This window comes from Canis lupus, chromosome 1 (assembly GCF_003254725.2).
Source record: "Canis lupus dingo isolate Sandy chromosome 1, ASM325472v2, whole genome shotgun sequence".
Lineage (NCBI taxonomy): Eukaryota > Metazoa > Chordata > Mammalia > Carnivora > Canidae > Canis > Canis lupus.
In genome coordinates, this window is record NC_064243.1 from 63452523 (window position 1) to 63467402 (window position 14880).

The 14880-nt window shown below is 35.1% G+C and overlaps 1 protein-coding gene across 4 annotated transcripts in view; it reads left to right on the forward strand.

The window, feature by feature from the left end:
- The window catches only part of NKAIN2 (sodium/potassium transporting ATPase interacting 2), a 957142-nt gene that overhangs the window by 493997 nt on the left and 448265 nt on the right, over positions 1-14880 (forward strand). The gene's annotated exons all lie outside the window — the stretch shown is intronic.

Below are 14880 nucleotides of genomic sequence, written 5' to 3' on the forward strand. Positions count from 1 at the left end.
TCACTGAGTTAACAACTCTGTCGCTTACCCTGAACCAAGAGGCATTAGTGAACATTTCCTTCCTTAGGGTTCATTCTCACTGACCATGATTAGGAGTATTTAACATAAAATTGTGGTCAAAGGTGCTTTACTTATTTACTGTGAGCAATGGCAGATCATCCAGGCCATGTCTGGGCTACGGGTTCTATTTAAACCTGTGTGTCTAATTGAAGAAGCGTACAAAGATAAAGCTGTGATCTGTCCATCCAGTTCCCAGAAGGAAGTGATAAGCATGAGCAAATCCATGTTACAAATGGGAAAATTATAACCCAAAAAAATTAGGTGAATCACTGAAAATTATTTAAAAAATTATAGTACATAAAATAATACACATTTATTTATCTGTGTTTTTTTTTAATTAGGTATGAAGGACATATAACATTATTTAGTTTTAGGTACAAGTATAATGACTTGATAGTATATTTTGTGAAATTATCATAACAGTAAGTCTAGTTACATGTAGAGTTATAACTTTTTTTTTTCAAATATGCAATACAATATCATTAACTATAGTCACCATGCTGTGTGTTATATGCCTATGACTTACTTATTTTATTACTGGAAGTCTATACCTTTAGACCCCTGTGACGCATTTAAATCAAAATCTAACTTCAGACCCCCTACTATTTCCAGTCATCAGCAATATTTCAGCATGTACCATTTTGGTATTCAAATGCTAATTCCATACCCACTTTCCCCCCAAGATTTAGGGGCATATTTCATCAGCTAACAAATCAGAAAAGTCTAATTACTTCCTCACTCATCAATAGAAAATTCTGTAGGCTTCCAACACATAGAGAACCCTTATTGCATTTTATTGTTGATAGGATGATTTTTTTTTTTAAATTCAAGTATAGTTGACATAAAATCTTTTATGAATTTCAGGTGTACAACACAGTGATTCAACAATTCCATACATTTCTCAGTGCTCACCATGATAAGAGTAGTCACCATCTGTTACCATACAATGTTATTACAATATTATTGACCATATTCCCTATGCTGTGCTTTTCATCTGATAGGGTGACTTTTGTTAGATGATTTATTTAATGCTCCCTGAAGTATGGCAATATAATTAACTATGCCATTATCTTTGCTATAAATGTTTTCATTACATAGAAAATTATTCTGTTCTTTTTGCTCCCAGGTATTTTTATTTGTTTTCCATGACCTCTAGTAACTATGGGTGCTAAAATGTTATTATACATGCTGGGCAAATAAATATGTCCGTTGATTTCAAATATCTTCCTTTCAGATATCCTGCCCTTTAACTTCATTGAATTTGTCCTCTCAGTCTCTTATTATGCATTGGGTACAAGGGCAGAACAAGTTCATTTTCATCCTGCCCTTTGTTATTTTGAAAAATCAGAATCAACTCTTTATATCTTCGATTTTTTCTGGATTGCTACTTTTATGTTTTTACATTGAATTTTAAGTTTTTAATTAGTCACAGACTAGTCACAGCCAGATCATCAAGTGGAGAAATTAGCAGCCATAAATAAAGCCACAGTTTAAAAAAAAATGGGCTTTAAAAATATCTTGAAAGGTGCCCATATTTAATATGTTACACTTTCACTGTGGGATTTGTGGAGGATCCATTTGGCTCATGATCCTTCTGCCCTTGAATTGAAATCTGGGTTAATTGAGGCAAAGCTGAACTTGCTCTTTTGTGAAATGTGTGGAAGCCTACTGCTCTTTTAATTGCTAAAATCATCAATACTGTCTTGACATTTGGATATATTCCCATTTTATTTAAAGTGTCAGCTGTTTGCTCTCATATTTAGTTGCCTCTTGCCCTCAGGTTTTTGATTTAAATTTTTATCCAAAATGGCATTCATCTCTAATGTTGCAAGAGCTATATCCTTCTGATTGCAGTCCAATTCTACAAAGTGAAGAGCCCAGCTCCAATGAGGAGATTTTTAAAATAGGTTTCCTCTTGGAAAGGCCTTTAAAATAAAAAGAGATAAAAAGTGGTTGAGTAATGACATTCTGCAATCCTCTGCGAGCTCCCAAGGATAAGATTCATCCTAAACTGAGCGAGCTACTCCTTTAATTCCGCATAACATGTTTCCACATATGAAAATCATTCATTTCCTTGCCCATCTCCCCCAGCAGACTGAGATCTTTGAAAGCAAACTACCTATTATTTATTGCTGTATCTGCCGCTCCCAGCCCAATTTATGGGCTCAATAAATGTTTGTTATGAGAATAAATATTTAGCCAGAATGGTGAGACTGTAGCTAAAGTCTTTGACCATTTTGATTTAAAACATTTCATCCATGATATTCAATGAATACCCCAAGGTACAATGACTGTTTTATCCATTGTTTGAAGTGGTGAACTTGATGAAGCTCTGAAGACTTTTAGGGTGCTTATGGGTTCTCAAACAGCTAATAGTTTCTTTTATAAACCATAACTGCTTTAGTGCAGAGGATGACAAATGAGGATATTAAAGGGAGCTTTAGCTCGGAAATAGAGATTTGTTGGCTCACTGATTTTCGAAGCAACCTGCATGAGTCTTCTCTCCCACAGCAAGGTATAGCCAGGGCCCAGCTAAGTGTTCCCTCTGCCCCCTGAGCGAACTTCTCTCTCACTGATTTAAGTAATTATGTTAATTACTACATAATCTGTAACTAGCTGGTGTCTCCATACCTCGTGTTGACTGTGAGCCGATGAGAATAGGCAGCGTAGGGGTTATGTCTGGAAGTTAGCATCTCCTGGAGTGCCTAACACAAATAAGGGTTCCATGATGCAGTATTTCCTGGGGACTTACTAAGTAGAAAAATGGCTGGAGTAGATAGATACTTTCACTGAAATTGTCCACACCATGTTAAATGTGCCTTCCTTTTATTACTGTTATATCTTTCCTTTCATTGATTATTTTAAATTTTCTGTGATCCTTTTAGTCTTTTCCTGAGGAACTTATAAAGCTTTTTGGCTACTCTCACGAACATATGGATTAATAGGTATACTTAGAAGAGTTTTGTTAAAATCATAAATAAAGCATTCCATTTACAAGATACGTAGTTAACTTATACTTTTTTGGTAAGTATAGGATCTTAATTTTACATACTGATTCCCATACTAGTTCCCAGTGCTTTGGTGGATATTATTTAGGTTTGTAAGAGATATCAACGAAGGGCCATGACCCATAGACCTTTTCATAATGTCTTCACTCTAGAAGGACAACCTAAGCTATCGATTGCTAAGTGATTCACTCACAGGCATGCAAGCCATGGGTCTTCAGGACCCCTCCCTGCAAATTCTGTGGGACAGCCACTCAGAGGCGATGGAATGTTGGCATGGCTTTAGAAAATGCTAGGCTAAAGTCTCACAAGCCAGTTGGTTAATCTGACCACTATCTAAATGGGCTTAACGTTTTAACACTTACTATTTGCAATGGAGACAGAACATTTACAGATTGTATGATACATTTTGCTTTTAAATACTGAACTTAATATTTATTTGTGCGTTATTGGAATTCTATACCTTTTAGTAAGTGAAAATCTATAGTAATGCAGGCATGGCCATCTTATGATAAAACAGTTTTTCCATGTAGAGCTACATATAATAATTCTAACCAAGAAGGAAAAACTACATATGAATAAAGCCTTAAAAAACAACAAAGAAAATTGTAAATCAAGTTTACTAGAATAAACTAGTGTCTTTGCTTAATAAGATGAAAACATTTATTTAACAAGAAAATTATAAAGCATTACACTTGAGTGTGGTCCTTTAAGAAGTAAACCTGGCTTTAATTAGACTGACTAAAGAAGATAATAAAATAGATTTTAACTTTGTATTTTGAAGTAATTATAGATTTCAGGAAGTTGCAGAAATAGTCCAGACATCCCTTCCAGCCTTTACCCAATTTTCCCTAATGGTTAAAACTTACAAAACTATAGTATAGTATCAAAATACTGGGATCCCTGGGTGGCGCAGTGGTTTGGCGCCTGCCTTTGGCCCAGGGCGCGATCCTGGAGACCCGGGATCGAATCCCACATCGGGCTCCCGGTGCATGGAGCCTGCTTCTCCCTCTGCCTATGTCTCTGCCTCTCTCTCTCTCTCTCTCTCTCTCTCTCTTTGACTATAATAAATAAATAAAAATTAAAAAAAAAATCCATCCTAAAAAAACAAACAAACAAAAAAAAACAAAATACAAGACATTGGCTTTGGCACAATATGTGTACTTTTATGCCATTTTGCCACATGTGCAGATTTGTGTAACCACCACTGTAATCAAGATGCAAAATCATTACCATGGAAGTCTCCTAGTGATACCACTTAAATTATATCCACCCGCTCCTCCCCACCATCCCTTAATTTTTAGCAATCACTATTCTTCATCTCTATAATTGTGTCATTCCTAGAATATTACCTAAATAGAATCACAGAGTATCACCTTTTGATACTGACTTTTTTCCTTCAACATAATGTCTTTGAGATCTACCCAAGTGGTTGTATGTATTAATAATCTATTCCTTTGTATTGTTAAGCAGTATTCCATGGTATGTATCTACTAGTTTGCTTAACCATTCACTCATGTAGGAGGTTGTTCACCCATTATATGTTAGGGTTGGTTCCTGTTTCAGGCTGTTACAAATAAAATTGCTGTGAATAGCATATACAGGTTTTTGTGTGAACATAATTTTTATTTTGGGGGTGGGCAAAGACCCAGGAGTATGATCACTGTATTATATGGTAAGTAGTTTTTTGTTTGTTTTTGTAGTGTTTTAAGAAATTCCATAAGTAATTTCTATAGTGGCTATAGAATTTTACATCCCTGCCAGCAGTGTATGAGAGATCTAGTTTTTCCAAATCCTCACCAGCATTCCGTTTGGTCATGATATTTTTGTTGTTGTTGTTATTTGTTTTTGTTTTTGAGAGAAAGAGAATGTGCATGTATGTGTGTGTGTGAGAGAGAGAGAGAGAGAGCAGGTGGTGGAGGGTAGAGGGTGAGGGAGTATGAGAAACTTAATCAGACTCCACACAGCGTAGAGCCCAACATGGGGCTTGATCTCACAATCCTGAGATCATGACCTGAGCCAAAATCAAGTTGTATGCTTAACCGATTGAGCCACCCAGGTGCCCCTGATTTTTTGTTTTCAATTTTAAGTTTTCTAGTAGATATCTAGTAATAACTCATCATGCTCTTATTTTCCTATTTCCCTAATGTCTGATGAAGTTGGGAATCATTTCCATGTGCTTATTTGCCATCTGTATGTTTCCCTTGGTGAAATATCTCTTCATGCATTTTGCCCATATTCTCAGTATATTTTTAGGGGTATTTTTGTTTGTTTGCTTTATTTTAAAGATTTTATTTTTAAGGACTCTCTATACCCAGTGTGGAGCTGAAACTCACAAATCCAAGATCAAGAGTCACATGCTCTTAACGACTGAATTAGCCAGGTGCCCCAGTTTTATGTTTTTAATGTTGCATTTTGAGGGTTGTTTATATGTACAAAATATGAGTTCATTGTCATATATTTGGTTTGCCAATACAATCTGCTCCTCTGCAACATTTTTTCACCCTTTTGCCAGGGTTTTTTACAGGATAAAGTATCTCATTCTGATGAAGTCCATTTTACCCATATTTTTACTGTTACATATTTTTGCTGTCCTGTAAGAACACTTTGCCGACTTCTTGTCCACAAAGAATTTCTCCAGTAAGATCTTCTAAAAAAGTCATAGAAATGAATATGTGATCCATTTTGAATGTATTTCTACATAATGTATAAAGTTTAGATCAAGTTTCGTTTTTTGCCTATGGATATTCATTTGCTCCAAAACATTTTTTTTGAAAAGACCCTCTTTCTCCAATTTAATTGCTTTCATACCTTTGTCAAAAGTAAATTGGATATATTTGTGTGGGGCTACTTATGAGTTCATTATTATGATCCATTAACCCATGTGTCTGTATGCCAATGCTACACTGTCTTAATTACTATAGCTGCAATATTGGTACAATCATTCATCTCATCTCACTTTATTTTTCTGTCTCAAAGTTGAATTAGTAATTTTAATAACTTTACCTTTTCATATCAATTTTAGGATAATCTTGTCTATATCAAAAAAAAAAAAAACACAACCTTGCTGGGATTTGGCCAGTAGTGGCTTTAAATTTATATTTCAATTTGGAGATAATCGACATATTTACTATCTTGAGTCTTCCAATCCATTAACATGGTATGTCTCTCCTTTCATTTAGATCATTTTTATATTTCCTTCATCAACATTTCATAGTTTTCATCATACAAATCATGTTTTTCTAGACTTACACCTAAATATTTTGGGCTTTTTGAGTGATTACAAATGACATTTTTTTATTTTCATTTTTTAAGGATTTTATTTATTTATTCATGAGAGACACTGAGAGAGAAACAGAGATAGACAGTGGGAGAAGCAGGCTCCTCACAGAGAACTCACTGAGGGACTCGATCCCAGGACCCCGGGATCATGCCCTGAGCAGAAGGCAGATGTTCAAACACTGAGCACCCAGGCATCCAATGGAATTATATTTTTAAGTTGTGTTTATTGCTAGCATGTAGAAATACAATATGTTTATCTTATAATCCGTGACTTACCTTAACTCACTTACTAGTTTTAGAAGGATTTTTGTAGATTCCTTGTGAGTTCTGCATAGACAATCATGTCATCTACAATTAGGGAAAATTGTCTTCATTCCTTTCTGACTTGTATGCCTTTTTTTGTCTTATATTATTGTGCTGGCTGGAACTCTCAGTACTGTTTAATATAAATGGTGGAAGCAAACATTATTGCCATACTCCCAATTTTTAGGGAGAAAGCATTCAGTCTTCCACCATTAAGTAAGATTTTAGTTGTAGGTATTTTTAAATCTTTTATCACATTGAGGAAACTCACCTCCTTTCTTATTTTTCCAAGGTTTTCAAAATTATGAATTAGTTTTGAATTTTATCAGAAACTTTTCTGTGTCAATGTAATTGTGCAATTATTTTCTTCTTTAGCCTGTTACTTTAATGGATTATATTGACCAATTTTCCAATATTGAATAAGCCCTACGTATCTTGAATAAATGCTACTTGGTCAGTTTAAGTTTTATTGCTGAATTTATACATATGTTTTTATGTATTTAAATATTATACTTATGTGTTGCATAGTTTATTATTGAATTTCTACATTATTATTTTTATTTGTGTATGGCTAAACACTTATTTATATATTTATATATTGCTGAAACATATATTCATATGCTTTATTTATATATTGCTATTATATATGTGTAAATTGTATGTATTTCATGGACTGTATTTTGTTAAAGATTTTTGCAGTAGTATTTATCAGAGATATTTGTGCATAATTTTCTTTTTGTTGTTGTTTATTTTTTAATGTTGGCTAGTTTTATTATCAGAGTAATACTGGCCTCATAATATGAGTTAGTGTTCCCGCGTCTTGCAGTATTTTTTTTTTAAAGTAAATTTTAAATCTTCTTTAAATGTTAGAATTTTCCAGTGTAGTCACCTGGGTCTGAAAATTTCCTTTTGTAAAATTTTAAGTTATGAATATAATTTCTTTAGTAGTGATCAGGCTATTCAAATTATTTCATAATGGGTGAGTTAGTAGTTTGTCCTGTTTAAGGAATTGGTCTCTTTTTGATGTCTGCAAATTTCTGAATATCAGAAATGAAGTCTCTGTTTCTGATATTGATACTTTGTCTTTTCTTTCTGCCTCTGCCCTTTTACCTCTCTGTCAGTCTTGGAATCAGTTTCATTATTCTTTTCAAGAACCAGCTTTGTGTTTAATTGAGAATATCTGTCCAATAAATATATTTTTAAAAATGATGTTCAACTTCAGGGAAATACAAATTAAAACTCTCTGAGAGTCTTTTTTATAAACAAGCAAGCAAAAATTTAAAAATTGACAATATTGATTGTTGAAGAGGATATGGAACAACTAAAATTCTCTTGTATCACTAGTGGGAATGTAAAATGGTTCAAACACTGTGGAACACAGTTTGGCAGTTTTGATTTTTTATTAATGGCATACTTTATAACCTAGTAATCCCATTCCTAAGTATTGACCCAGGAAAAATTGAAAATTTGCATTCACAAAAAGTCTTATATATGAATGTTAATAGTTGTTTTATTCATAGTAACTGAAAAAAAAAGAACTTATCTATCAACAGATGGGTAAACACATTGGATATTTCATAAAATAGAATACAATAAAATAGAATAAGCTGCTGTTACGTCAATCACATTGATTAATCTCAAAAACACTCTGTGAAGTAAAACAAAAAACAAAAACAAGCCAGGCAGAGTAGAAAAGGAAGAACTAAACTATATCAATAAAATTAAAATAGTAGTGACCTTAGGTTGGAAATGATTATTAGGTTGTTCAGAATGTTTTATAACTCTGTTGGGGTGCTGCTTACATAAGTTTATACAATGGTCAAAACTAATAGAACTGTGCCTTTAAAATTTGTACATTTTATTACATATGGATTATGCCTCAGTTTAAAAAAAGCAATACTTTTACTGGCATATGTTTCCTTTGTGTGGAATGAGTTTTCTTTTATTTCAAGAAAGTTTTATTGAATTAGAGGTTTAAATATTTAAGTATTTTCATACTTTGTTTTCATTCTTGGAAATTCCTGTTTCTGTGTGAATATATATATTTTCTTGGATCTTTTTTACCTTCTTCCTTATTTCTATTTTATTCTTTACACTTTTCTGTACACCACTTACTCACTTTACAGTCAATTTTTCTTTAGTCATACACCTTTTAATTCCATCATTATTTCTGAAGATTTTTTTCATCTAAATCTTTCTTGAGAAGTGTCAGTTAATCTTCCTATTATCTAAACATCTTTTTTTTTAGCTTTTCTAATTATAATTTTTGTCCGATTGTTATTCTTTTTCTTTTTTTTTTTTTTTAAGATTGTTAAAATTTATGAGAGACACAGAGAGAGGCAGAGACATAGGCAGAGAGAAGCGGGCTTCTTGCCCAGAGCCCAATGTGAGACTCGAACCCACTACTCTGGGATCATGCCCTGAGCCGAAAGCAGATACTCAACCACTAAGCCACCGAGGCATCCCAGTGGTCTGTTTTCTTAATTTTTTTTGGTTCGTTTCAAAACAGTGCTCTCCACTTTAAATAGTATTTTTGTTGTTAAAGGACTTTCTAGGATCTGATGTCTCTGGTCCTATTCCCTCTAGTATTTACCTCTCTCTTACCTCAAATATGCTTATTCTGCTCATTTTTATTTGACTTCTAATAATGTTTCTTTAGGTTGAGGTTCTACACTTCTAGATATTTTTGATATCCTGGAGATAGAGTTCCCAAACAAACTGTAGATGCCTGGTAAAATTTGATGTTCCAATAAGCAATAGATTTTTATTTTTGTTTTTATTTTTATTTTTATTTATTTATTTACTTACTTAATTACTTACTTATAACTATGTCCCATATAATATTGGCTGAATCATGTGATCCAACCCAGAGGGCATATATGACCACAGCTGTGTTTATGTTCCCCATCTGTTCCTCTCTCCTTACTTAGGGAACTTAGCCATTCAATTTTTGTACCCTCATGACTCCCTAACTTTGGTTGACCGTTTAAGAACCTGAAACCCAGGACTCTCTGTTCAATGTGAGGTCCTTGCCTTCTAGAGGTGAATTTATTTCTAGTATAGATGTTCAATGTCCCATGAGACTCATCAGAAATTCCTTTTCATTTCCTGCAATTTCCATTGCTTGACACTGTGAGTGATTTGACTACATCTACCCATATTCTGGTGTTTATAATGCTGATTACTTGTTAACACATATTGTAGAAGCTGCTTTGTATTTTCTTTCCCTGTATTGGTTGACACATATGGTTTCTTCTAAAGAAGTTTTATTGAACAGAAAACTGCTTAGCTACACCGTAAGTCTAAGCCAGAAGTCCAGAGGCAATCCCAGGACTCTAGGATCATGACCTGAGCTTAAGGCAGACACTTAACAAGCTGAGCTACCCATGTGCCCCAGAGTTTTTTAAAATGATATTTTCTTACTACGTTTCCTTGTGTATAGGAATATAATTGATTTTAAATATTGATCATGCTTCTTTGTTGAACTCTTAATTAGTTCAAGTAATTTGGCAATTATCTTTTGAATAACCATATCATCTATAAATAATGAAAGTTTAATTTCTTCCTTCCCAACTCTTTATTATTTTTTTTTACATTTTCCTATGTTGCATAGGATATCAACTATAATGTTAAATAGAAGAGCTTATAGTAAGCATTCTAGTTTTGTGTTGGTTCACTCAACTTTTTAAAAGATTTATATATTTATTTTAGGGAATTGAGGGAGAGGCAAAAGGAGAGAGAGAGTCTTAGGTAAACTCTGTGTTGAACATGAAGCCAGAGAGTCTTGATCCAACAACCTTGAGATCACTACCTGAGCCGAAACCAAGAGTTAGATGCTTTACTCACTGAGCAACTCAGGCACCCCACTTTCATTCAGTTTTTAATGGGAATAACAATGGAACCTACTTCATAGTATTGTTTGAGGATTGAATGAGGCATTCATAAAAAATTACTTCAGCCTATTTAGTACATATTGAACTGGTAATGAATAATAACTATTATTGTCTTTAAATATCAATAAAATCACCCCATATTATACTCATGCAAATATAAAGTAGCAGAAATAAGTTAAAGAGCTTAGGAAATAGTAAGTAGAATATGTATGTGAAAATACCAAGTAAGAGAAGAGGTTTCAAATAACAAAGCTATGTAGTCATTTCTTTATTTCTGGCTTTCTATATCATTCTCTTGAAAAAGAAAAAAGCTAGTCATATTTACATATAAAAAATAATAACTAATATGTAAAGCAAAAGATATCATCATTCCCCTTACAATATGAGGAAAGCATATGATTTTGTAGGTGTGCAAAATGGGTAAACGAACAGGAAAAGAGAAAAACAAACAAAATGGAAAGGAAGACCCAGCTGAAGATGCCAGAAGTGAGTGCAAGGATATATTATGTAGGAATAGTCTATGTATACTACACTGTAGGGGGCAGCTTTATTGAGATTGTGGAATAGACATTATTAATATGGGACATTTGGGCTGTTTACCTCTTAAAATACTCATAACCTATTTGTTTTTTTTAATCTGTAATATATTTGTAAAATAATAGAGTGTTGATATTGATCCCGGTATATACATTTCCACATGTAGTTGAGCCCTGGTCTTGCTTATTCTTACGGTGCTATTAGTATTTCTTTATGCTTATGGTATTTTCATCAAAGTGATTTATGAAATCTCATTTTTTGTTGTTGAAGAAATTCAGGGAGCTTTCTCTTTGTGATGGCCTGTAATGATTTCCACCCATAGGTCAGCTTTCCTGGGATACCAGGTCTGAGACAAAGATTTACATGCAGCACATTTATTATAGTATGTGCTTAAGAGCAAAAACAGGACTAGGCCAATGAAAAATTGGAACTGCAGTGCAATTGCAACACAGGAATCATTTGGTATTATGGAACTCTCTAAACCCAAGGTGACTTTCATAGATGTCCAAAACCAGGGGAGTAATAGGAAGCCTTTTGTATTTCCTCATGGACCTATCATTAGTTGTAGGCTGCCTGGAGAAGCAGGACATGTCCTTGAGTGTGGCTGAGGGACTCAGCACTGCAAAAGTAAGTGCTTAATGTTAAAGAGGAGATCTCAGTGGCATACCACAGGCTTCTCTTCATACCTCGTGCTCCACAAGGAAACAGTCCTTATAGGTTAGTAGTTGGTTTCTTTCCCAAGGTAGGCTTACAAGATTAGTGGGACAAACTGTAGCCCTAGCCCTACATCTGGTCCTGGGACAACAGTTGGTGCACATTGTTTCCATCCTCTACTATCCATTTTGTCTGTATTCTGTGGACCTTCAGCTACCTGTGTAAGCAGTTTACCTACTGAGATAATCCAGATCCTCAACCCCAAGGAGTCTAAGTCACTATCCATCATGCTTGTCAAGCTGTGGTTATTCCTCTGTTGCATCACCGTCAAAACTAAGTGGATGGTCAGCAAGAGATGCCCCACTGTTTCACCTGGATGCCAAAAATAGTTTTCCCTGGTTCCACTGACAGGTCCATTAGCCCTGCCAGGAAGGTAACTCCTATTTTTCACTGTGGTCTCTTGGATCAAAGAGTCTAAAGTGACTGGATGGCAGAATAACTTAATTAAGCAAGACTTCACTTGCTTCCAGCAAGACTTATTCTGTACTAGAAGCTTTTTCTTTTGCAATCTGGGACTTCTAAATCCATAGAGGCTAATTTGTGGGGAGAGGAAGCACATTCCCCAAATTCATCTTTGAAAGTGATGTTTCATGGTGCCCCTCCTGTTTTCACTGCTCTACTCCCAGACCCATGTGTTCTACCTGTTGGAGACCCAGCACCATGTGATATTCATGTAGAGCATTCACTCTTTCCAGAAGAAAGGCACCTAGCCTTATACAGTTTCATCTCCGAGTTAACACCTCATCTGCATTTTCAATAACCACATGAGTTTGTCAGACTGACAGCTTCTCAATTTCATGGGACTGATAGATCCCATAGAGATTTGTTAAATTCTCCTCTTCTTTAACTATGAAGTGAGTCCTGTGTACCAATGCAGAGTTTTATGGTATCTTGTATTGGTGAATCAAACATTCTCTAAGCCCTCAGTCCTTCCAAAGCCTTATAAGCAGGAAAGGCAACCCACATGGAGAATGTTTCAATTTCTTCCCAGTTGAATTGCTCCCATTTTTAGGGTAGAAGGGATCTAACATCATCATCCATTACATACTGGTTGTTGGTCTCCTCTAGAAGTGGTACCATACTGAGGGCTCAGCATTGCTCTGTTGCTGGCAGTTTAGTTATTCAGCTATGATTCAATAAGCCATCCTAGTTTACCAACAGGAAAAATGTTAATAGTTTCAGTGTTACTATCTAGGCCAAGAACTATCATTACACCATCTATTGCAGTGATAAGTTTTTCATTGCTAGTCATCGGGAAGTGATCTAGGGTTGAAACTCCCTTTAACATCTCTTTTTCCAGGACAGCTCCTATTTTCAGTGGTTGTTAGTTCTTCAGGTGGTAAGTTCTGAAATGAAGACTCAATGCAGGTCACTTATAGTGGAGTGCTTCCAGGAACAACATCTGTAATGGAGTGAGGGGAGTAGGACAGTCGGAAGAAGAAGTTACAGCATCAACAGAATGATGCCATGTAAAGGACTGAAGCTGAGCCAGTTTTTCATAAATGTCCTCAATTGAGACAAGGGTCTAGGAGCTTTGTACCTTAGCATCCACCAGTCATGAAATAAGGGTTGCTCCTGGAGGTGAGTGTAATTGTACACAAGGCAGCTCACTTTGGCAGAGGCTAATTCATGAGAAGGGACTTGGCTGTGACCCATCTATCAACAAGCAACACTTCTGACAGTTGGAAAATGATTAGTGTCTCAGCCCAAAAGAGGAACTTGGGCAGTGCTCACAGCATCCACTGAAGTCTCAGTTCTAGAATGCTTTATTTTTTATTTCTCTCAAATATGTGTTTGTCACACTGCGATTTTATATAGAAATAAGTTCGTAATGAAATAAGTTGCTAATTTGTTTGCAACTTACATATAGGATCTGTCAGAAAAGATACCATTTCTATACGACTATTTATGCACCAATAAGGAATATGGCACAAGATTTTATAAGTTGTTGAAATACATTTTTACTGTTTATTACATTCTTAATTTAAAACACCTTGTAGCCTTGCATTTTTTTTAAAAGATTTATTTTTATTTATTTATGATAGAGAGAGGGACAGAGACAGAGACACAGGCAGAGGCAGAAGCAGGCTCCATGCCGGGAACCTGACGCGGGACTTGATCCCAGGACTCCAGGATCCCTGGGCCAAAGGCAGGCATGAAACCACTGAGCCACCCAGAGATCCCCTAGCCTTGCATTTGTAAGACATGTGTCTGTGCTAAGACTGATGTTCTATAGACGGGAGCAAGAAAAACCCTAAGGAGCTTGCATGAGCATCCAATCCAAGACTAGGGTTTCATTAGCAGACTCATCTAAACCTGGGATAAAATATTCTTAGATTTGCATAGTAGTGTGATGAAGATACAATAATGACATCTTTATTTAAAAAAAAAAAAGATTTATTTATTGGGATGCCTGGGTGGCTCAGTGGTTGAGCATCTGCCTTAGGCTTAGGGTGTGATCCTGGGGTCCAAGGATTGAGTCCTGGGATTGAGTCCCACATCAGGTTCCCTGCAAGGAGCGTGCTTCTTGTGTCTCCCATGAATAAATATATAAAATCTTTAAAAATAAATAAAAATAAAATGATTTATTTATTTGTTTGTTTGAGAGAGAGAGAGAGAGAGAGCACACAGAGGGAGAGGGAGAAACAGACTCCTGCTGAGCAGGGAGCCCAACAGGGACTCAGTCCCAGGACCCTGGGATCATACCTGAGCAGAAAGCAGATACTTAACCAACTGAACCACTCAGGTGCCCACAAAAATGTTTTCTAGAGCCAAGTATAGAACTTGATTTTTTTAGGATCATGTAGAATTAACTCAATTTTACCTTTGAGTAGGAGAAAACATTTTTAAGAGGAAAATAGCTTTTAAACTTTTAAACTTTGAATCCTATATTTAAACTAGGAATTAGTAATTTTAGATTTAGGATGATTTAAAAACAAAAAAAAAGGAAACAAAGATAACATAAAATGGGAAGAAACAAATATATTTAATGAAGCATAATTCCGTTATTAGTGCGTGCAGATCATCATGACATGACCTTCTTTTCAACTTTTGGAAAAGTTAATATATATTAAGCTCTCATCCAA